General features: G+C 44.6%; 1 pseudogene; it reads left to right on the top strand.

Annotated features, from left to right (window-relative positions):
• The first annotated feature begins 434 nt into the window (after nucleotides 1-434).
• LOC117084963 lies at nucleotides 435-2414 on the top strand (annotated as a pseudogene).
• The last annotated feature ends 22976 nt before the right edge of the window (nucleotides 2415-25390 follow it).

Raw genomic sequence — 25390 nt, 5'->3', positions numbered from 1 at the left:
GCTCAATTCACCAGATAGGGCAGGAGAGGAGGATGTTAAGGCAGTTGTCAAGACCCTGAGAAGCTAAATGGGAACAAGGCAGAACTGAAAACATTTTTTCTTCCCATAATGCATAATGTCTAATCACTTAGATTCTTTTCATGTTTTTGCTGTAAGGATCTTTTAACTTGAAAGAATATTTTGAGTAAAGAGCAAAACTAACCTCCATTTTAAATTATATTCCTTGTATACTTCTGTAGTTGCTATAATTTCTACAATTAGCATATACATATTTCACAGAGTAACAAAAGGTATATTGCAAATAAAATCCAGTTAAATTTTTTAAAAAATCATTTTGAATTCCACCAGCCTAGCAAAGCAATTTTCATTTTAGGAGTGTGTCGGAGTCTCCACCTATCTCTTTCTAAGAAAGAGAAAGTGAGAAGGGTCTGGAAATGGACCACAGCATGGAGTTACACAGGATGACTTCCTCCAGCAGCCCAGGGGGAGCATGCAACGGTTTCCTGAAAAGAGAAGGAGCATTTATCAGCTGCAGTGGAAGGGTCAGTGGGAGAGGAAGCTAGTCAAAAATCCTGGACAGAGAAAATACTAGAAGGCTTCCCTCAAGATGCCACTGGGATTCACTCCTTCAGCAAACATTTTCCTGAGTGCACCATGAGTTAAAGATACAGAAAGGAGGTGAGATATTGCAGAAAAGCCAATGGCCCCTGGAGCCAGACTGCCTGGGGTTAAAGCTGCTTCTGTGCCTCTGGACAGGTTACCTAGCCTCTTGGTGCCCCAGGTCCCCCACAAGACTTTTGGAAAAACGACTCGAGTTAATAGATACGAACGCTCTGAACAGTGAGTGTCTGGAGTGTGGTTAGGATTCTGCCATGCTGCTTGTTACCAGTACAGTCTCTGCATTTGAGGAGTTCACAGTCCAGTAGCTGAAATGGCACAAACTGGAAGTCTGTGGGACAAGACAGAGGACATGACAGGTGCATTTTTTTAAGATAGAGCGTTGCTGGGTGGCTCCCTCCTAAATGGCTGGTAGATCATGCTGCCCCGAAGTCTGAGCCCAAGTGTTATTTTGTAGGTCACTGGGTCACAGCAGGCATTCTCCCACAGTGAGAGGCGTTCGAAGTAGGCATGATGAGACGATGTGGATGTGTGTTGAGTACTCACTCCGTGACTGGCGCTTTTCTAAGTGCTTCATGTGAATTAACTCACTTAAATCCCCAGGTTACCGGTAAACTATTGCCCCCATTTTACAGATAGGGAAACTGGGGCACAGAGAAATGAGGCAACTTGTCCATGGTCACACAGGTAGCATGTGGCAGAGCTGAGAGTTAAACACAGGTAGTCTGTGTCCCACATTAGCCTGCATGTCACCAGCATCACGCTGCAGATGTATCGTGAACATCAACTTCAAAAGAATTATGCCAAGTGGGACCCTGGATGCTCTTCACCCACTTATTTGAATGTCATTCATTTGTTGTTTTAGTTGACATTTCCTGAGCCCCTTGTCTAAGGAGGGCACAGTAAGCCCTCTTTGGTACAAAAAGAAAGCCAGGATCCTCCAGTCAACAAGTTGATTCGGGAGATAAGGCTGTGCCCAAACACAGAGTGGCAGGTTCCCATGAGGAGCACTTACAGTGCTCAGACACAGGGAGGAGGGATGGATGACTCTGGATTGGAGACAGCAGTTGAGTTTGAGCTGGATCTTAAAGGGCAAAAGGCCCTTCGAGAAAATGGCATTCCCACCCTGGGGAGGGCATGAGGAAGATGTGAGCCAGAAAACACGGGACTGCACAGCTTGGCTGCAGCACTCGGGGTGCGTAGGGGGAGTAGCAGGCAATGAAGGCTGCACCGGTGGCTAGGGCCTCCTTGAAGAGCCCTTGAACTCTGGTTTGGCAAGTTGGATTGCATTTAGTAGGAAGTGAGGAGCTCATGGAGGCTTTTAAGAATGGGTCCTCTTCCCCTTGTGGAGGCTGGAGACAGTGCACAGAAATGGTGCCTACAAGAGGAAGAAGAAAAAGGAAGAACAGGTCATCAGCCTCGGACCTCAGGTGGTTGAAGGAGAGAATGTAGTTGGTGCCTGCCACAGCTTTGTCTCCTTCAATGACACCTTTGTCCATGTCACTGATGTTTCTGGCAAGGGAACCATCTGCCATGTGGCTGCCGGGATGAAGATGAAAGCTAACAGGATGAATCCTCACCACACACTGCCATGTTGGCTGCCCAGGAGGTGGCCCAGCAGTGCAAGGAGCTGTGCATTACTGCCCTACACATCTGCAAACTCCAGGCCACAGCAGGAAATAGGACCAAGCATCCTGGACCTGGGGCCCAGTCAGCCCTCAGAGTCCTTGCCTGCTTGGGGATGAAGATGGGGGCAGATCGAGGATGTCACTCCCATTCCCCTCCAACAGCACTAGAGGAAGGAGGATTGCCGTGGTCACCGCCTGGGAGCGAGAGCCCTCAAAATATTTTCTGTTAATAAATTGCCTTTACGTGTAAACAACAACAATAACAAAACAAATAAGAATGGGAGACAAATGATCAACACTGGAATTTGAGGAATGATCCCCGGCCTGTGGAGGGGGAGTTCAGGAAGAGATGGCAGGGGAGAGAAAATGAGCGCAGCAGCAGGAGGAATCAAGAAAAGAGGCGGAAAGAAAGAGGAAGGGCACTGCAGAGTGATCAGGTCACTGCCAACCCTCTCTTTGCTGCTTAAAACCTTTCAAATGGCTTCCCATTGGTTTGAAAGGAAGCTCAAAGTCAGCACGGTCTGCACCCTGCCTTTGCCTCTTTGGCTCCTAGAGCTTCAGCCAACAGCCTTCTTTTCACTCATGGAGTATATCAACCCCTTCCTTCTCACCTGCTGTTTACTCTGCCAGAAGTGTGACTGCCTTCCCTACTCTTTACCACATTAGGTTCCATTCATCCTTCAGATATTAGCTCAGTGTGTATTCTCAGTACCTTTTCTTTGTAGCACTTGACCCAGTGGCAATTTTACATTTGTTTGAATGATTATTTAAATAATGCCTGTCTTGATTATAAGCTTCCTGACAAGGGGTAAATATCTGTTTGGCTTATTCTTGTATCCTCAACACCGATCATCTCTTGAGATAATATGCTCTTAAAATGTTAGATCAATGAATGGAGAATCTGTAAGATTTGGTAACTGACTGAATAAGAGGATGAAAGATAACATCAGGCTTTTTAATCACTAGTGACAGGTAAAGTGGTGCTGCCATTTACAGCAACAGGGAACACAGGAGAAACAGTTTCCCAGAGGTTATTATGAATCCGGCATTGTACATATTGACTTGGAGGTGCCAGCAGGTTATCAATTTGTCCAGCAGGCCATAACAAATTTACCACCACAGTTTAAGGGAAATATTACAGCTAGAGAAATAAAGAATGAAGAGTTTGAAGATGTATCCATGAGAATTAGTTTGCTTCATGTAGGAAAAAAAAATCCAAAAGAATAAAGGCTTATGATGTAAGGGTTTATTTTTCTCCCACATAAAAGCAGTTTGGGGCTGGGCTCAATGGCTCATGCCTGTAATCTCAACACTCTGGGAGGCTGAGTCGTGAGGATCACTTGAGCCCAGAGGTTCAAGACTACCCTGGGCAACGTAGTAAAATCCCCACCCCCACTGCTCCTCTCTACAATTTTTTTTTTTTTTTTAATTAGCTGGGCATGGTCACATGTGCCTATAGTCCTAGCTACTCTGGAGGCTGAGGTGGGAGGATTGCTGGAGCTCAAGAGGCAAGTCTGCAGTGAGCCCTGATTATGCCACTATACTCCAGCCTGGGCAACAGAGCGAGACCCTATCTCAGAAATCAAACAAAACAAGCAGTTCAAAGATAGAAAGTCCAGGGTGGGTGGGCCGGCTCCATGGTCATCTGAGATCATGCTCCAGCTCTCTGTGCCACCGTTGTTAGCATGTGGGTTCTATCCTCAAATTCTCCTTTGGTAGTCGTCAAAACTTCCTTCCTGGCAGCAGGAAGGAAGAAGGGCAAAGGTGAAATGAACTCTCCAAAAACCCTGATCCACTTACATCTCACTGGCAAAATTTAGAAAAGGGTGCATTTACTTCCAGGAAAGCTGGAAAATGTGGCCTTTTAGGAGGCACATTGCTACCTTAAAGTCAGGGATTCTGTTACTAAAGAATAATGGACCGGGTGCTGGGGCTCACGCCTATAATCCCAGCACTTTGGGAGGCTGAGACGGGCAGATCACTTGAGGCCAGGAGTTTGAGACCAGCCTGGCTAACATGGAGAAACCCCATTTCTACTAACAAATGCAAAAATTAGCTGGACTTGATGGCGCGGGCCTGTAGTCCCAGCTACTCGGGAGGCTGAGACAGGAAAAATTGCTTGAACCTGGGAGGCGGAGGTTGCAGTGAGCCGAGATCATACTATTGCACTCTGGCCTGGCTGAGAGAGGAAGACTCTGTCTAAAAAAAAAAAAAAAAAAAGAAGGAGAAGGAGAAAGAGAAGAAGAGCTATTAGGTGGGCAATGGCTTATTCTACTACTACAGGAGACAGCCAAGGTCTGGAGAGAATGTTCCCCTGACTGAGAGGAATTAGCCAGTAATAGACATACAGAATTTTAGAGGAGTAAGGAATTTCAGCAATCGCCTAGTCCAGTCTCCGCCTTGGCCAAGACCACATAGCACGTGTGTGGCAGAGCTGGGGCCAGAATTAGCTCCCCCTGATGAAGTAAGTGGCAGAAAAGACCATGGGGGAGTTTGCAGAAGCTCCACCTGAGCATGGCTGAGTAATGGCTGACTTTAGGTGACACTACAGCAACTCAGAGGAGAGTCTGGGATGGAGCAGGCTTGGGGTTGAATCCCAACTGTGTGACTTTGGGTGAGTTACCCAGCTTCCCTGAGCCTCGGTCCTCATCTGGGTAATGGGGTAATGGCATAAAACGGGCACGCTATAAATGGCAGTCATTCTTATTGTTATTTTTAGAAAGCAACAAATATTTTTGGAATAATTGAATCTGAACAAATGAAACACTAATGAACGAAATTAGAACAGAAAGCTACTTATCTTACATGGTTTGGTGATTTGCTAAGTGACAGATATAAAGCTGCATAGGTGGTTTCTTATATACCCTAGCTTTATATTACATTACTCTAGCTTCCCATATTTGCCCTACAAGCATTGATGTTTCCTTAGACTTCCTGTGGCCTTCCTGCCAAACCATGCCACTCTCCTCTGTGACATCTGATCCGCTTCTAAATACACTAGTTCCATAAAGGAGAGTTAGACACAGGCTTCCTCCACTCCTTGATTTCATTTTCCTTTTCTCGGCCTCACATCTCCTCATATACCCCCTCTCTCACTATTCCATCTTTATCAGCTTCTTCTGTTCATGCAACACATTTTGAGTGTTTACAGAAGACTGAACTTAGTGTTGAGGGACAGCCTAAAGAAGGCAGAAACCATAGAATCTGGCCTCAAGCTACTTGCAATATGAAGAAAAATGCATGGCCTCAGTGCCATTTTATCAGACATCATGAATTTGGAGTCAGATATACAGATATCTGTCCTGTAGTTGTACGTTTCCCACCTTCCCCCTTTACCTCTGCCATTTTCCCATCTCTCTATCATTTGCTACTTTACCTAGTTTTTTTTTTTTTTTTTTTTTTTTGAGACGGAGTCTCGCTCTGTCACCCAGGCTGGAGTGCAGTGGCGCGATCTCGGCTCACTGCAAGCTCCGCCTCCCGGGTTTACGCCATTCTCCTGCCTCAGCCTCCCGAGTAGCTGGGACTACAGGCGTCCGCCATCTCGCCTGGCTAATTTATTTTGTATTTTTTTAGTAGAGATGGGGTTTCACCGTGTTAGCCAGGATGGTCTCGATCTCCTGACCACGTGATCCACCCGTCTCAGCCTCCCAAAGTGCTGGGATTACAGGCTTGAGCCACCGCGCCCGGCCCCTAGTTTTGTGTTATAACTAGCAACAATTTTGAAATTTAAAAGGCTAGGAAACAGTTATATTTATGGTCTTTTCTTTATTGTCTTAAAAGCCACTTCATCAACTTAATATCAACACTCAAGGTAAAATAGTATTAAATTACCAAATGAAAGATGCAAAAATCTGTAAACACTATAAGTGAGATTCTCATTAAAATTAATTTATTTTCATTGGGCATAAACTAGATTCTAATTTTATTTGGAAATGCAGACTTTATGTCCGTTGTAAAATATGGCAATAAGTCCCACATTGCTGTAGCCAGGACTATATGCCAGCTGGAGAGGAAATGGAACTCAATATTTGCTTGTCTATGAAGGTTTCACATCCAGAAAGCCTGAAGCCCTCTCTGCAATAAGAACATTCCACAATTTCCTCTCCTATGGACTTCTGCTTCTGCCAGTAACTAGCTGGGTGGCTTTGGGAAAGCAGTTTCATTTATCTGGGCCTCAGTTTCCCCATTAGCAAATTAAAGAAGCTAAATTACTTCCATATCAACAGTTCTCATGCTAAAGTGTGCATAAAAAGCATCTATGCAACTTCTTAAAAATGCAGAATCCCAGTGCATACCCCCGGCCCAGAGTCTAATTCAGTAGCCCAGGGTTTGGCCCAGGAATCAACAGTTTTGATGAACACTCCAGATAATTCTCAAGCAGGGAGTCCGATGACCACACTTTGAGAAAAGCCACTCTAAGCACTTATCCAGCCTCAATATTCTGAGTCTTTCTCTGAAACACACGGCAAATAAATTCTAGAAGAAGGAGGAGAAGAAAATAAGAGAAAACCTTATTATCCCTGAGAAAGAGGTCTGAAGGGCAAGTGTTGAGATTAGCGGGACTGAGCTGTTTGCACTGACCTCTTTCTCTCCTGAGCACCTGAGCACCCTGCTCTCAACCACACATTGGGGAAGCTTGATCAGAGGCTGCCTTCTATGTTACCTGACTGCTCCCTATGAATGAATGTCTTATCTCCTTTAAAGTGTGAGTTCTTCAGCCGCAGGATCTGCTTTGACCCATCGGGCATTTTTAGCAGTCCCTGAACAGTGCTAGCTGAGCCCCCAAAAACCTGATGAGATAATGCAACAGGGGTGATGGCCAACTTTGAGTCCTGGAAGAGGAGCACTTTCCAGTTTTCCACCAGAGAGAAAACATCCCTCGAGCATTTCTCCCTTAGTATCCAAGGACAATTACTTTATTTATTTACTTATTTATTTTATTATTTTTTATTTTTTAAATTTATTTTATTATTTATTTTTGTTTTTTTTTTTTTTTTTTTTTTTTTTTTTTTTTTTTTGAGGCGGAGTCTCGCTCTGCCGCCCAGGCTGGAGTGCTGTGGCCAGATCTCAGCTCACTGCAAGCTCCGCCTCCCGGGTTTACGCCATTCTCCTGCCTCAGCCTCCTGAGTAGCTGGGACTACAGGCTCCCGCCACCTCACCCGCTAGTTTTTTGTATTTTTTAGTAGAGACGGGGTTTCACCGTGTTAGCCAGGATGGTCTTGATCTCCTGACCTCGTGATCTGCCTGTCTCAGCCTCCCAAAGTGCTGGGATTACAGGCTTGAGTCACTGCGCCCGGCCTATTATTTTTAATTTTAATTTTTTTTTTTTTTGAGACAGAGTCTCGTTCTGTTGCCCAGGCTGGAGTGCAGTGGTGCAATCTCAGCTCACTGCACCCTCCACCTCCCGGGTTCAAGAGATTCTCCTGTCTCAGCCTCCTGAGTAGCCGGGACTAACAGGTGCGCACCATTATGCCCAGCTGATTTTTGTTTTTGTTTTTTTGAGACAAAGTCTCACTCTGTCGCCCAGGCTGGAGTGCAGTGGCGCCATCTCGGTTCACTGCAACCTCTGCCTCCTGGGTTCAAGCAATTCTCTGCCTCAGCCTCCTGAGTAGCTGAGATTACAGGCGCCCACAACCATGCTGGGCTAATTATTTTGTATTTTTAGTAGAGATAGGGTTTCACCATCTTGGCCAGGCTTGTTTTGAACTCCTGACCTTGTGATCTGCCCATCTTGGCCTCTCAAAGTGCTGGGAGTTTTGTATTTTTAGTAGAGACAGGGTTTCACCATGTTGGCCAGGCTGGTCTCGAACTCCTGACCTCAGGTGATTCGCCTACCTCTGCCTCCCAAAGTGCTGAGATTACAGGCACAAGCCACTATGCCCAGCCAAGGACAATTACTTTAAAAGACCAGCTCTATTCATTATGGATCTGAGAGGGTGAGACAGGGATGCTTAATTTTCCCTGATGGGGTCTTCTTATTGCTAGTGAAGTTTAGGGTGATAAGTACAAGCAGGCATTTCTTGGTGTTTAAATCAGGAACTGCCTGATACAGGAAGCTGAGATAATAACAGTAGGTAAAACTTTGTGCCATTTGTCTTAGTCAACCTGGGCTGCTATAACAAAATACCATAGACCATGTGGCTTGTAAATGACAGAAATTTATTTCTCACAGTTCTGTTGCCTGGGAAGTCCAAGATCAAAGTGCCTGCAGATTTGGTATTTGGTAAGGGCCTATTTCCTTGGCCACAGGTGATACCTTCTTGCTGTGTCCTTATATGGTGGAAAGGGCTAGCTAGCTCCCTGGAGTGTTTTTATTTTTATTTTTAGAGATAGGGTCTCGCTGCGTTGCCCAGGGTCATGTAGAGGTGCAATTATGGCTCACTGCAACCTGAACCTCCCAGCTTCAAGCAATCTTCCCACCTCAGCCTCTGGACTAGCTGGGACTAGAGGCGTGTGCCACCACACCAGCTAACTTTTTTTTTTTTTTTGAGACAGAGTCTCACTCTGTTGCCCAGGCTGGAGTGCAGTGGCATGATCTCAGCTTACTGCAATCTCCACCTCCAGAGTTCAAGTGATTCTCCTGCCTCAGCCTCCTGTGTAGCTGGGATTACAGGCATGCACCACCACACCTGGCTAATTTTTGTATTTTTAATAGAGATGGGATTTCACCATGTTGGCCATGCTGGTCTAGGACTCCCGACTTCAAGTGATCCACTCACCTCGGCCTCCCAAAGTGCTGGAATTACAAGCATGAACCACCGTGCCCGGCCTAACTTTTTTATTTTTTGTAGAGACCGGGTCTCACTATATTACCCAGGCTGGGCAAACTCCTGGACTCAAGCAATCCTGTGGCCTCAGCCTCTCAGGGATTACAGGTGTGAGTCACTGTGCCCAGCTGGGGTCTTTTTAAAAATGGCACTAATCCCATTAATGAGGGCTCTGTCCTTATGACCTGATCACCTCCCAAAGGTCCCAGCTTCGAATACCATCATCTTGGTAATTAGATTTCAACATATGAATTGTGGGGAAACACAAACGTTCAGACCCTAACACCAGGTAACGTTCTAAGTAATTTACCCGTGTTAACTCACTTAAACCTCACAACAAGCCTATGAGAGAAGTACTATTATTCTATTCATCTCCCAGAAACTGAGGCACAAAGAGGTTAAGCAACTTGCTGAGGGTCACACATCTAGTCAGCAGAGACCCAGGATTCCAGGCAAGGCAGTTTGCCTCTGGAGCTAAAGTTCTTAACCACTTTGCTCAACTGCCTCTCATCTGTTTGAGGAGTGTCAGCTCTCCTGCAGCTGTGGCCTGTGAGCCCAAAGAGCTCCTTAACCATCCCTTTTCCGGTGTTCCCATTGGCATCTGTGTTCCACAGGACGGCTATGCCGAGGGAGAGCCAAGCAGAGAGGAAGAAATGTTCTAGGGGATAACAGGGGCAGTCTCAGTCCCCTCCTACTGAAGTGCTGGTAAACACTCAGACCCTCTGGGAGAGCGAACAGCCTGGTGGGCAGACAAATCACAGAAACTGCTTCATAGTGTTGATCAGACCCTTCAGGGCTCTGCTGTAAACGTATGGGCAGCCACAAGGAAAACTGGAGCAATTGACAGCCTCTCTCTATCCTGCCTCAGTGACTTTGAAGACAAAGGTCTGATGCATTCTTCTTTGAGGGTTGTACCTCAAATGAGAGTATGCTCCTCTCGTTCTTCAGTTGATTAGATGAAAGAGATAAAACGCCTTGTGCATATTAAGTTCCCCCTGCAGGAGGGGAGCAGGCAGACCTTCACGGTAATCATGCGTCACTGCCTGGATTTGAAACAAACGCACCTGCGAAGACACACCGGGCGTAGACTCAGTAAATAACCAGCTGACTGGCACCCAATTTCTGCCACTGAGTTGTTTTCCTCATCTTTTTTTCTCCTCATTTTTCACTGCCTTGGAGCTGTCCTGGGCGGCAGCCTCCTCTCCATTAGCATGCAGCGCCATCCTTCCTCTTCCACCTTCAGAGTCCTGGGACCCAGACTTAGTACAGAGGGGAGAAATGAGGGCAGGGCTAAAGAGGAATGCATAAAAAATAAATGAGCCATTCATAAAAATGAATATTATTACCAAAAGGCACCGTCTGCCAGCATCTCCATGTATATATTAACTCAGCTGCTATCTCTGTAACAACAAGGAATTCAGCCAATGCCTCATCTTTTTAGTGGCTGCTCAGTTGATTTAGTATTAACTTTAAACAACCAATTGTGAAATGAGCACTTCACTTTGCCATAATGATGATGAGGTTTTGCCTGTACTATTTCTTATAATGTAAGCCTGAAAATTGGTAAAATAAATTCAGCTGTGCTTAGAACAGTCTTATAGCTCTCCCAAGGAGCCAGAAATTCAGGTGGGGGGAAACTGCTTAATTTAACCAGCTTCATGAAGTCATTTCCACAAATTCTAAAAACTGGCTTTATTTTTCTTTAACTTGGCATATCTTTCCCTGAAAATCTGAAATGCCAAGATGTTGGACTTTTTGCTGTCTACATGAGTAACCACAGATTGCTTCTTTTTTTTTCCCTTCACACTGAAAGGCACACATCTTGGACGCCTCTCTTTTCCTCTGAGGCCTGCAAGTCTGTGTATGAAAGAAGCCCGCAAAGAGCCCTCACGTTGACAGCTCTGTCCCAGAGACAGTCTGAGCACCTGTTTCTTATTTCTTGCCTGGCAGTCTGCTGGGTCGCATGCGTCTTTTTGTTCTTTGCCTCTCCCAGTTGGTGTTGTGTTCTGCCCCCTCATGTAAACTGTGACTATACAGAAAAGGCGACTGACTTCCACATGTGGCTTGTGGACTCAGTGTCATCATTTTGCAGTGACCCCTTGTAAATCTCTACGGGCTACAAGCCTGCGTCTGTCCCCTGTGGTTCCGAGAACAATCCGCAGCAAACACTGACAGGAAGGGCCATTATGGTCACTGATGTTCTCACCATCTGGAATGGTTACAGTTGTCAGGCTCCGAGATGACTCACTGTGCTGAGGAATCATTTCTCTAATGGCAGCACTAATCAGGAGGGATGAAGCCGTTGCTAAGTGCTGCTGCGTGAAGAAAACACCCTGCCAGATGAAAAGGAAGGGCTGTTGCTTTGCTTTTGCCCATTTGAAAATGAAGTGGCTCCGAATGTCATCTTTGCATCCATCTAGCGATGGGTCATCTTTCACGTTGGAAGCTGGCCCCTCGTTTTTATGGACAGAGGACTTCTGCTGGGCTCTCTGTCCTTCCTCTCTGTGGCCAGCTAGGTAATTCTCTTACAGAGGCTTAGCAGTTTGGTGTGGAAAGTGCAGCAGAAACAGATGGGGATGTAGTTTTTTATGCAATCCCCTGCCTCAAGCATCTGCCCCAGAGCTGGTCCGTGCAAACCCTAATCTCACCACAGGAGCCCTCCACCCTACTGTTGGAGTTGGCTCCTGTGGAAATTCTCATTGGCAGCTGGAGAAAAGGGTTCCACAGGTGCACACTGAACCTGAACTGTGTGCTGGGTGCCTGGAGAGCCCTGGAGATGGGGCAGAGCATAGGGCAGGGTGTCTGCCATCAAGGTGCTTACCAAACTGCACTGCAGGGGCCCTCCCCTCATGAAGACAGGCTTCCTAGCTTTCTCGGACTGCAAGAGAAACCATCTGACATGTGTTTCTAGGAAGCCCACTGTAAGGCAGCTTAGGGGAGAGATGGGTGTTTGCTTAGAGCAGAAATAATGACTGCAACCCAGATCCAGGAGGGCAAGGCTCTTCCTTTCCTTGATAGGAAACCTTTCGTGTCAAGAGGCCCATCTGGGCCGGAACTTTCCATTAGTAGAGTCTTCTGCAAACAGTAGGGAGCAGCCAGAAATGAGCCAGAATAGCTAGGCAGCAGCCTCTCCCGTGGGCTGTTTGCCTGGCAGGAGTTAAAAGGAATGTCTGTATCCCCAGGGCTTTCCCACTCAGGATTCCTGGCGTGTAACAGGAGTGGATTCAAATAAACCAACCCTCCCTATGGAATGAAAACTTTCTGTATTTTACAATAGAGTGACCATAAACCCAGACTCTAAAGCAGCAGTCTGCAGCCTTTTTGGCATCAGGGACTGGTTTCATGGAAGGCGATTTTTCCACGAGGCAGAGGGGCACGGATAGTTTGGGGATGAAATTTTTCCACCTCAGATCATCAGGCATTAGATTCTCATAGGGAGTGCTCAACCTAGATCCCTCGCATGTGCAGTTCACAGTAGGGGTTGTGCTCTTAGGAGACTCTGTTGCCACTCTGATCTGGCCGGAGGCAGAGCTCAGGCGGTAATGCTCCTCCTGTGAGGCCCAGTTCCCTACAGGCCACAGACTGGTGCCTGGGGGGGGTTTGGGACCCCTGCTCTAAAGGATATTTGGTGTGGCAACTCCCAAAGGAACTGATGAAAACCGTGAGTTATCAGGGGAGTCTGGTTCTCATCTGTGCTTTTCGTGTGACATACAAGGTCTGCTAGTCCCCTACTGTGTCAGTTTCCTAGACCTGCCATCACAAATTACCCACCAACTGGGCACCATAAAAAAGATAACATATATTCTCTCACAGTTCTGGAGGCTAAAGTCCAAAATCCACACATTGGTGTTCCCTCTCTGTTCCAGGCCTCCCCCCTAGCCTCTAGCAGCTGCAGGCAATCTTTGGCATTCCTTGGCTTGTGCTGGTATCACTCCAGTCTCCACCTCTATCTCCACAGGGTCTTCTGTCTGTATCTCTGTGTCTTCTCCTCTTCTTACAAAGACACTTGCCTTTGGATTTGGGGTCCACCGGGTTCATGCAGAATAATCTCACCTCAAGATCCTTAATTGAATTATATCTGCAAAGACCATTTTTCCAAATAAGGTCACATGTACAGGTACCAGGACCGAGGACTTAGACATATTTGTAAGGGGCCATAGTTCAATCCACTTACACTCACTATCTGGGTGTTCTTTTTCCAAGCCAGGCTTTGCTGGGATACCTCATAGACCTTGAAATTATGTAAATTGTATTACTCAAAAGAGATGCTTCCTGTGACATGGGGAAATTGCCTGCCGCTGGTTGTTCTCACTCTAGGAACAGAGTCTCCGTTTCTACAGGCTTGACCCTCCAACCTTGGCACTCTTGCTCAACCCCTCTGGGCTTCTTTTTGTGGCATAGGAGAAGAATTATCCTCTGCTCTGTTTAGTGGGAATACTGCAGTCCGAGCGGAGAGCCCACCCTGCCCTTTTCCTCACTGGGCAGAAACAAAGATGCCATGACGCTTTCCCTGGAGGTGGCAGCTTAGGGTGTCCTTTTTTTTTTTTTTGGCAAAGACTCGCTCTGTCACCAGTCTGGAGTACAGTGGCACAATCTTGGCTCACTGCAACCTCTGCCTCCTGGGTTCAAGCGATTCTCCTGCCTCAGCCTCCCGAGTAGCTGGGACTACAGGCACGTGCCACCATGCCCAGCTAAGTTTTTTGTATTTTTAGTAGAGACAGGGTTTCACCATGTTAACCAGGATGGTCTCAATCTCCTGACCTTGTGATCCACCTGCCTCGGCCTCCCAAAGTGCTGGGATTACAGGCGTGAGCCACTGCACCCTGCCAGGGTGTCCTTTTTAACCTTTTCTCACCCATTGCCATGGGCGGTCACATCTTCCTTTTCTCTGATCTTCTTTCCACCCTTCCTCTTCTTTGGCTTGCCTTCCACAGCTGCTCACCCTTCACCAGTGTTCCTGCGAATCCTATTGTAAGGAAACCACCAGCATTCTTCATCTTAAAAGCCAACACTACACAGTATCACAGGTTACCAGATAAACTCCTTTAATTCTCGCAGTCGACCTGTTACTTATTATGCCACGTTCACAGACAATAAAATGGAGGCCCAGAGAGGCTGTGTAACCTGCCCAAAGTCAATAAGTAGTAGGTAAGGGGAATGAGACATAAATGTACAAAGTCTGGCTCAAGTGTCCCATGCCTACCTGCTCTGCAAACTGTCTCAAGGTTAGCAACAGAGGGAAAAGCTGGATGCCTCTCCTCTGCTCCCTGATGTTCACCATCCCTTGGGATGATCCCACTTGAGACTGAAGCTCACCCTCATAACACACTGAACCTGGTGAAGACACACAGTTCAACCTTTAATTCTTCATAGCACAACCACAGCTGGGCTGAAATCTTTAAAGCAAGACTGACTAGAGACTCAGAGTAACAACAGGTCACCACCTCCTCTGGCTCTCGGACAGAGGTACCCTGACGCCTTGCTCCTGAGCTGCCTCCATAATAGATTCTGTCTTATTCTCTTCCCAGAGAGATGGGGTCAAAAAAATTACATCTAAATCCTGGCCTGAGGAGTAAAGGAAGGCTGGGAGAAGAAGGGGCTGCTGGTGCTGTTCACCTGCCTGCCCTCGAACTTCTAGCACTCTACTGAAGGCCAGCCTTTTCCCTGGGATAATCCCCCCAATACACACACACACACACACACACACACACACACACACACCATTAAAAAATTCCTCCCTCTGACTTCAAGGGTGTAGTCTTACCACATGCTCTCAACAGGAGCCCACATCGTGATCCAACACAGTAAACCTGGCATCACCCCCCAAACCCCCAGGCCCATCCTTCCTATCTACCATGGAGGAAGCAGTCTTTTACCATCTCATCAGCAGGGTGGTGCTCATCACCTTTCATCCTCTGTTTTTTGTTTGTTTGTTTGTTTGTTGTAAACGAAACAGAGTTTTTTGTAAGCAAGACAGAGTCTTGCTCTGTCACCCAGGTTGGAATGCAGTGGCATGATCTTGGCTCACTATAACGTCCACCTCCTGGGTTCAAGCCATTCTCCTGCCTCAGTCTCCTGAGTAGCTGGAATTACAGGTGTGCTAATTACATGCCCGGCTAATTTTTGTATTTTTAATAGAGACAGGGTTTCAACATGTTGTCCAGGCTGGTCTCAAACTCCTGACCTCTAGTGATCCGCCAACCTCAGCTTCCCAAAGTGCTGGGATTTACCAGGTTCAGTGTGTTTGTGTTAAGAGGCATGAGTCACTGTGCCTGGCTCCGTTCATCCTCTTGTAATTTGTCAGCGTAGGCTTGTTCATATTTCAATGAGCCATTTCCTCACTGCTATAATGAAAAAGATGTTTCTTTAAAGAGGTGAATAGGGAACAAAAGGAACTAAAATTACTGAGGAGTATTAGGAATGTTCAATTCTTGTTTCATGTATTCATTGCAGTGTGAAGACATAAGGCCTCAGTGGGCTCACAGTGCTATCCAATTAGCCCAAAACACTCCAAAAGTGAACCTGACAATGACACTGGCAGGAAAAAGCTAACACCTGGCTTCCAGGAAGCTGTCCTGAGCATACATGCTTCATTTTATCTTGTCTTCACAGCCAAAAATGTTAGTGCTTGGCCGCACTGCCTTCTAGTTCCTGCCAATGCCAGTGGCACCCAGTTAATGCTAGGGTGTGGCATGTCAAAATTATTTCAAATTGAGTTACATATCAGTGCTGGTAAAAGGCTGCACAGGCTGCAGAAGTGAAAGTATGTTTCTGTATTTGGGACAACCTTCAGTACACCTTCCTAAACCAGTACCTATGAGCAACAGAAGTTTTCTGGTTTTTTTCCCCCCAGTAGAAACTTATTTCTAATTTTTATTTTCTGTATTTTTTATTTTTATTTTTATTTTTTGGGGGGGGGGCACAGTCTTGCTTTGTCACCCAGGCTGGTGATGCAATCTCGGCTGACTGCAGCCTCTGCCTCCCAGGTTCAAGTGATTCTCTTGCCTCAGCCTCCCAAGTAGCTGGGGCTACAGGCACAAGCTACCACACCTGGCTAATTCTTTTATTTTTAGTAGAGATGGAGTTTCACTATCTTGGCCAGGCTGGTCTCCAACTCCTGACTTCCAGTGATCCTCCTGACTCGGCCTCCCAAAGTGCTGGGATTACAGGTGTGAGCCACCTCGCTGGCCCTATTTCTGATTTTTAAAGTAAACACAAGTTATATGTTATGTGCTAAAAATAATTTTTTTTTTTTTTGAGACAGTGTCTTGTTCTATCACTCAGGCTGGAGTGCAGTGGCATAAAAATGGCTCACTGCAGCCTCCACCTCCTGGGCTCAAGTGATCCTCCTGCCTCAGCCTCTTGAGTAGCTGGGACCACAGGAATGCACCACCACACCTGGCCAATTTTTAAAACAATTTTTTGTAGAGATGGGGTCTCACCATGCTGTCCAGGCTGGCCTCAAACTCCTGGGCTCAAGCCATCCTCCCACCTTGGCCTCCCAAAAGTGCTGGGATTGCAGACGTGAGCCACTGCACCTGGCACATTTATCGCTCTTAACCACTTCCGGTTAAAAACAGCAACTTGCTGTAGTGATTATGATAGTGTTTTACGATCGAGTTCTTCAAGTGATAAATATGATATTCCCAAATGTGATTACATTTAAATATTACATTAAAAACTCAATTTACCAACAGTTCATAGTCTGAGTTATTATGCAAGCAATTTTGTCAACTATAAGGCAGCCTCTTGCAGACTCAAAAAAGATGCTTAGAAAATGAAGGTTATTGATCTTTCAAGTTAAAGAGCAGCAAGGAAACTTAGTGATTCTGGGCTAGGCACTGGTGGCTCACACCTGTAATCCCAGCACTTTGGGAAGCTGAGACAGGATGGAGCACTTGACCCCAGGAGTTCGAGACCAGCCTGGGCAACATAATGAGACCCCCCCCCATCTCATTAAAAAAAAAAAAGGAAAAAGAAACTTAGTAAATCAACTTCTTATATTATAAATGAGAGGACAAAAGAGGTTTGTTAAGTGTGGAACGATTCATCAAGCCGCAGAAGGGACACTTTTTAGCCCCGTGAATAATTCCCATCTGGCTGTGGAGCAACTCAGATTGAATCTAGAGCCATGGCTTATTTCTAGTGGTTGACCTGTACTGAGTGAATGCCACAGTGAACCAGACAAGGGCCTCTTGGCCGTTTTTAACAGCTCCCGTCCAGTTCACTTAAAGTTACAGATATTCAACATTTTTCGCTTCTTTTTTTGGAGGCAGGGTCTCTCACCCTGTCACCCTAGCTGGAGTGCAGTGGCACGATCTCGGCTCAGTGCAACCTCTGCCTCCTGGGTTCAAGTGATTCTCGTGCCTCAGCCTTCCTAGTAGCTGGGACTGCAGGTATGTACCACCATGCCCGGTTAATTTTTGTATTTTTTGTGGAGACAGAGTTTTGTCATATCGCCCAGGCTGGTTTTGAACTCCTGAACTCAGGCAATCTGTCCGCCTCGGTCTCCCAAAGTGCTGGGATTACAGGCATGAGCCACCACACCTGATCTGCAATATTTTTTTTAAACCTCAGGACTCAGTGGTTGCATTAACCATGGCAACCACACTCCTGTTCAGTCTAGCCAGTGATGAGGGAAGGCCAGTATTTGCAGCATCAGTTCTTGTTTGCTTGCTTCCTCTCCCTTTTTGTTGTTGATTTATTTTACCTCAAATTAAATTCCCCTTAACCTTCTGACTGGCTTTGTTTTTGGCCTATGTACTCTGCTAGGAACCCGGAGGCTGAGATTTGAACTTAATCCTGCTATAATATCACTTTTTGAACTTGGAGATGGCATTTAAACCCCTTTGCACCTCATTTTCTCATTTGCAATATAGAACTCATGAACCAAGAATTTTTAATTTGATAAGATCTTGGATGCTTTTTCATACAGCAAAATATTTTCTATCTCTCTGTCTCTCTTTTTTGAAGATGAAGAAATTGAAGATCAGTGAAGTTAAATGAATTACTCAAATCTACCACCTCCCAGGGTTGATAATAAAAATGAAGTAATAAGCAAACAATTATGTAATACTCTGAATTGAGTTTCCTTTGGCAAAATATTGAGGTAAAGAAAGCCTGTTTTTTATCTCGCCTTTCAGCTCCCCACTCATCTCTGAATACTGTTCAGATTCACAGCCAGTTTGCCAGAAAGGAATGGAAATGCTATATAGTGTGGTTTTTGACATTCTACTCAGGACAGCTGTATTTGTACACCTTGGGAGGTATACACAAGAAGTATTGTTAGTTAAGCAACCTTTAGAAGTATATAGTTTGCATGCTGGTATCTCCTCAGACTTAGCACTTTACTGCTACCATAGAATTGTAATCATAAAAAGTCTAGTACACAGACGATGCCTGGAGAAAAATGGACAAGATTTTGACAGCTTAGAAGACAATCTCTGGGTATGAAAGTAATTCTCTGTTCTTCCTAAAAGCTTGATCATTTTGAAGACAATCCAATATGAAACAAAGTGAATTTAGAATGTGTGTGAATAAAGTGTGATTAATTTTCAAATACTTTCACCTTAGGTATTTTAGTTCAGAAATGCTGGCCTAAATTCTTCTTTTATATTTTAATTAATTAATTAATTAGTTTTGTATTTTTAGTAGAGAAGTGGTTTCACCATGTTGACCAGGCTGGTCTTGAACTCCTGACCTCAAGTGATCTGCTTGCCTCGGCCTCCCAAAGTGCTGGGATTACAGGCGTGAGCCACTGCACCCAACCATTTTCATTTTCAAATTTTAGATTCAGTAGGTACATGTGCAGGTTTGTTACGTGGGTATGCTGAAGTTTGGGCTTTTAATGATCCCATTGCTTAAGTAGTGAACACGGTAACTGATAGGTGGTTTTTAAACCCTTATCCCTCTCATTCTCTCCTGGCTTTTGGAATCCCCAGCATTTATTGTTTCCATCTTCGTGTTCATGTTTAGCTCCCACTTATAACTGAGAACATGGGGTATTTGGTTTTCTGTTTCTGCATTAATTCACTTAGGATAATTGGCCTAAGTTTCTAAAATAGACCTAGAACTACATCTTGGGTCAGGGCTGCAAACAAGAGTTGAAATGGCAGGTACTCATGTTAGACCTTCCCAGCATTAGAATCGCTGAGAAACATCTTTATAATGAACATTTTCCAGGTCATAGCAGTAGGTATTTTGAATCAATTGCAGTGGAATGAGGCCTGAGCATCTGTATTATTTTGAAGTTCCAGATGTTTGTCAGGATCTACAGATGGGATGCATTGGCCATATACTCAGATACGACTTGCGAGGTCTAAAGTGAAGACAGTTTACATCAAAATTTCTGTGAAAGTCAGAATCCTGGCAGAGAATGGATGGCATACTCAAACTGGGTAATTTGAAGAAATTAATAGAGAAGATGTACAGAGTCATGGATAGGGTGTAGAGAAACCCGCAAGGGATGGTGCCATACTCCAAGATTAGAAACAGTAGGGGGCCACTACCACTTTAGGCCCAAAGGGCCAAGGAAAAGGAGCAGTTATTGGAACAAACACAGGGTAGCTGAATGGACAGGGCCACCTGGCAGGATTTCTGGCCTTGTAAAAGGATGCAGCCATTGTACATCAACATTTATAGCAGCATCATTCACAATAGCCAAAAGGTGGAAACAACCTAAATCCATCAATAGATGAATGGAGAAACAAAATGTGGCATATATACATACAATAATATATTATTCACCCTTAAAAAGGAAGGAAATCCTCCTGCATACAACAACATGGATAAATCTTGAAAACATTATGCTAAATGACATAAGCCAGACATAAAAGGACAAATATTATATGATTCCCACTTATATGAGGTACATAGAAAAGGTAAATTCATAGACACAGAAAGTAGAATATAGGTTACTGGGAGCGGGGAGGAGGGTAGATAATGGGCAGTTATTGTTTAGTGGGTATGGATTTCTGTTGAGGATGATGAAAGGTTTGGGAAATGGGTAGTAGCGATGGTTGCTTGACATTGTGAATTGTACATCTAAAAACGGTTAAGATGGTAAATATCATGTATATTTCATGACACCAAAAAATGCAGATAAGAAAAGAAAAAGATGCAGACAACCCACAACAATTCTTCAGGGAGCACCTGAGGAATAAAGTCCCTTATTCTCCATCCTACCCCCTTCCAATCCACAGCCAGAGTCTCCCGTTGGTTGAACCCAACTGAGATTCATGAGCAAAGGGAGCCCATTAATGTATTTCACAAAGATCAGCATCCAGGGCACAGAACAGGGTAGAGATGAGAGGAAGATCAGAAGGAACAGAAGGAAGCTGGACAGCATTGGTCCCTTCATTCCATCATCTCCCCTCTAGAGAAAGCATCAAACCTGCTACCTTAGTGTTAAGAACAGTTGATATGAGGAAAGCGGATAGCAGTGTTTTTTCTTACCCAGAAACAGCGGTATGCAACCAGTAAGCCCAGCAGTGTGTTTTCCAATGAACCCATAAAATCTTTGTTTAAATGCCATGCTGTTTATTTATTTATTTACATCTTTTCATCTAGAAATCCTACCTCCTGAAATCTGCCTTAAGGAAATCATCAGAGATATAGACTAAACATTGCATAGAAGAATATTCACTGGAACATTATCTATAATCACAAAAAGGAGCAACTAAATGTCCAGCATGTACAAGATAATTTTACATAAGAAAGCAGAAGGGCAAACTGATTTTATGTTATAATGCCAATAGTGTAAAAAAAAAGGTACAAAGTACACTACAATGTTAGAATGGTTACCTTTGAATGACTGAATTAAGAATGATTTTTTTAAGGTTTATTATTTTTCAACCTTTCCTTCTTGAACATGATTTACTTCAAAAATCAAGAAAAACCAACACATATGTTTTTAAATCTTGTGGCTACCTCACATAATAAATATTCCTGATATAGAGATCTCCAGAATCTACTCTGCCATCCTGTGTAAAATGCATTGATTTACCTGCTGGCTGCCTATTAATTAGAAGGGAAGTAGCCAGGGGAAGGGCAGCCAACTCCCCTGAAATAGACAGCATATGTGGCTGAGGGTGCAGCTTCCTTTGATGGAATATTGCTAAACGACGAAATTCTATCTCCCATAAGAAATTATTTCTGCTGGCTGTGCAAACGTCAGGCTGCAGCCTGCCCTTGGAGAGGCGGCTGCATTACTATGTATTTGTAAAATCAGCAAAGCCTATGCATGAACGGTCACAGTGACTGACTTTACAAGCTACTCACGACAGGCATCTGCACATAGAAAACCATAGCTCAGACTATATTCAACCTATTGTGATTCCTTTTTATTTCATGTTTTTCCATTTTGAAAGGGTGTTGATTTACATAAGGGAGAATGATCTTTTTGTGTTAAATGGCTTTGTAGACATATGAAAATATCTGTTAACCTAAGCTTGGTATAATCTTGCCTACCTTTCATGCCTTGTTTAACCATTTCTCACCCTTGCACAGCTCACACTCCGGGACAGCAACCTGTCTTATCAGCAATGCTGGGTGTGTATGGAAATGTGCTTCCAGAAGGAATTGGGCACTGGTTGGGAATGACAGCTTTGGAAGGCCCTCTCCACTGATACTCAGTCCAATTCTTCCCAAGGTTTGGAGGTCCCACCCAGGAAAGGGAACTTCTGCATGGCTCAGAGGCCGTGCTGCTGGGCCACTGTGCTTAAACCTGCCTGTTAATGACAATGGTCAAGTCAATACTTAGTGGCACAGAGGCACCTGTCTGCTACTGGCTTGACACCAAGTCATTTCATAAAGTCAGCAGCTGACAAGAGGTTTTAACCTGCACACACTGCACTTCTTTCAAATTGAAACTTGAAGTCCCCAAACTTTCTATCCCGTCTTTTTCCCCAAGGATCATTTGCTGTCAATTTTACCCTTCAAATCATCTTCTGGAGTTGTGATTTTTTTTTTTTTTTTTTTGAGATGGAGTCTCGATTTGTTGCCCAGGCTGGAGTGCAATGGCAGGATCTCGGCTCACTGCATCCTCTGCCTCCCACGTTCAGGCGATTCTCCTGCATCAGCCTCCCGAGTAGCTAGGACTACAGGCACACACCATCATGCCCAGCTAATTTTTGTATTTTTAGTGCAGACAGGTTTCACCATGTTGGCCAGGATGGTTTTGATCTCTTGACGTTGTGATTCGTCCACCTTGTCCTCACAAAGTGCTGAGATTACAGGCACCAGCCACCAGGCCCAGCCTGGAGTTGTGATGTTTTAACCAGGAAAATTAATTTTGGCATCAGTAGAATCAAGAAAACATTACAAAAAGTTACAAAAATGCTTTAGGGTTTTTTTGTTTTGTTTTTGTTTTTTAAAGGATATCAAAGGATGAACCATTGAGAGTTGTTGTTCTTAACCAATTAGGGTAGGCACAGCAGAAAACCTTTACTCACACTGCTTGGGACAGATCCCAATAGATTCTGACCTAGGAGGTCTTGGGTGGAGACTGAATATCTGTGTATTGAAAGTATTCCACTTACGGCAATTAGATTAGAAAACTGCTGGAAGAAATGAGGCAATTCTAATAGCATTTATGGTCCATAGACTAAATTTTAAGGGAACAGTCGATATTTTCTTTTATACTTGGCTGCATCTACTTAAGAAGGCATTTACTTGGTGCTCATTCCTGCCCCAGACTATGACATCAAGATTTGCCTGAGATCCAAGAAAATAGACATCTGAACATAAAGCGGAATTCTCTTCCTTTGTTAATAATGTCTTTTATAAATAAGCAGCTCAATTTCCCCATAATAATGCCACACCTGTGAATTCTCTCTCTTGAGAATTCCTATTTCTTAATGACTGGAATGGCATTATTTCTAGAGAGAAATTAAGTGTGAGCATAAATAACTTGGCTAAGTTTACAAAGACAAAGACGGATATATCTGAAGATGGCCAGAGATGCGAACCTAATACAGTGGTTGCCATTTGACTCTTAATATAATGCATCTCTATTCATGCAGAGGAAGGGAGGATTTTTTAAAAATCAGTAATGAGCAAAAAATATGATTATTTCCTTTTTTCCTTCTATCCTGCATGAATGTATCACACTGTCAAAGTTATCAAAACACCATCAGACAATGTCAGAAAGGGAGGCAAGTCTACGTCGATATTTTTTTTTTGAGATGGAGTCTCAAGGTTGGAGCCACTCAGGCTGGAGTGCAGTGGCATGATCTCGGCTCACTGCAAGCTCCGCCTCCCAGGTTCCCAAGGAGCTGGGACTATAGGCACCCGCCACCACTCCCAGCTAATTTTTTGTATTTTTAGTAGAGGCAGGGTTTCGCCATGTTAGCCAGGATGGTCTCGATCTCCTGACTTTGTGATCTGCCTGCCTCAGTCTCCCAAAGTGCTGGGATTACAGGCGTGAGACACCGTGCCTGGCCAATGTCGATTTTTTTATGCATGTGACTGGAGTTATAAAAAAGTTATTAAATGATCATGTCAGGTACACCCACTGTGATATTAGGAGTAATATATCAATAGGATATTATGAATGATACCACAGGGTGTACACTCACAGTGATATTAGGAGTAATCTCTTCCTAGGATATTAGGAGATATTACTCCTAATATCACTGTGGGTGTATACCCTGTGATGTTATTCGTAATATCCTAGAAAGATATTACCCCTAATATCACAGTGGATATATACCATATGTGTACACCCACTGTGATATTATTCGTAATATCCTAGAGGGAGATAGTACTCCTACTATCACAGTGGATGTACACCATGTGTAAAAGTTCAGTTAGCACAAAGGAAAGTGTTGCAATTGAAGAATTATTTATTTATTAACTTAAAAATACACAGCAGTAATTGTAAGTTACTACTACTTCATGGCCACTTACTCCATCTGTCTGGTTTGAGCCCTCAGAAAAGGTCTTGATAGTGCCTGCTGCGAGGGAAAGAACACAGATTTATTTTCAAGAATCAATGCTTTCAAAAACAATGACGCTTTGTGGGCTCTCTGCAAATACAAAGTGATCCATACAGAAGAAGTTGGAGATGTATACTCCAGAAAAAAAGAGATACTACCTACTTGCATGAGCCCTTCCAAATTTCTCAGGTGGTTTAAGGGTTCTATTCCCTATCATACTAGGGATAGGTTAGAAGGACAGGCTTCCAAACAATATCCATGGATGAAATAATAGCGATAGTGGAAATTCCCTTGAAGATGAGACTAATTGAGATTAATCGGAACTGCTGCAGCTCTGATTCTGAGGGCTTCCCAGTAAACCCACCCCTGTTCTCTGGAAGTTGATGTATAAAGCTCTGTGGTGTCTGCCCTAGATCTTTCCCGAGAAAGGATTGCTAAGCAGGAGCAGAAAGACCACATCATTCACACTTGAACTCAATGCGATGAGCACATTTGTTTGTCCTCATTAAGTGCGGTGTTGCAGGCACTAACTGACATGCAGAGGCAGCATACTGGGGCGGGGCCAGGGAGCCAGAATCTGGTGGAGCGTCAGGGGAGCTGGGCTCTGCCAGCAGCTCTGCCCCTGCTGAGCTCTGCAGCCTTGGGAACTCCGGCTGCTTGGAGATCTCGGGTAACTCATCTGTAAGAAGAGGCATGTAGGTGGAGGTTTCCCCATTGTGATTTCCAGAAGACCCTGGTGTCCTAGGAAATGCCCAAGGCCACCGCAGGGGTTCAGCAGGAAGGCATGCAGGAGCAATGCCTGCAGGCCCTTACCCACATTTCAAACAAGACATCTCTGATTGGATCCTTTATATATACTGAGTTCCAAGTAAGACTGATTAAGGTGTGAACGCCACAGGACCAGCTAACTTTCATATCTTTACTTAGAAAAAGGCAAAGTAAAATGTCTGACCATCTTTCTTCATTATAGAGCATGTGGAGTGGTTACAAGCATGGACGCTGGAGCCAGATTGCCTGGGTTCAACCCTCATCTCATCTTCCTGGAGCTGTGTGACCCTGGGCAAGTTTCTTAACTTCTCTGTGATTCAGTTTCCTTATCTGTAACACGGGATAATAATAGTACTGATCTCAAAGGATTGTCATGAGGATGAAATGAGTTAATATATATGAAACCCTTAGAACAGTACCTGGCACATAAACAAGTGTTACTTATTATGATTGGCCCAAGCTAGCAGTGAGCTTCTGGGCCAGCAGGGTTTAATAAAGCCACAAAAGGACGGGCAGAAGAGCTCACTCATTTTGTGTAAAGGTGCTTGGGGGCATAATTGGATTTGCTGAAAGTGCCTTTTTAAACGGTGCTGTTGGTTTCTGATTCACATTTGGGAAGAAAAGCAGAACAGAAGGTGATAAATTCCTTTATGGGAGAGCTTGGCAGGAAAGG

The sequence above is a fragment of the Trachypithecus francoisi genome, unplaced genomic scaffold (genome assembly GCF_009764315.1).
Source record: "Trachypithecus francoisi isolate TF-2019V2 unplaced genomic scaffold, Tfra_2.0 Lachesis_group1, whole genome shotgun sequence".
NCBI classification, from domain to species: domain Eukaryota; kingdom Metazoa; phylum Chordata; class Mammalia; order Primates; family Cercopithecidae; genus Trachypithecus; species Trachypithecus francoisi.
This window is presented reverse-complemented; position numbering and strand designations above follow the sequence as displayed.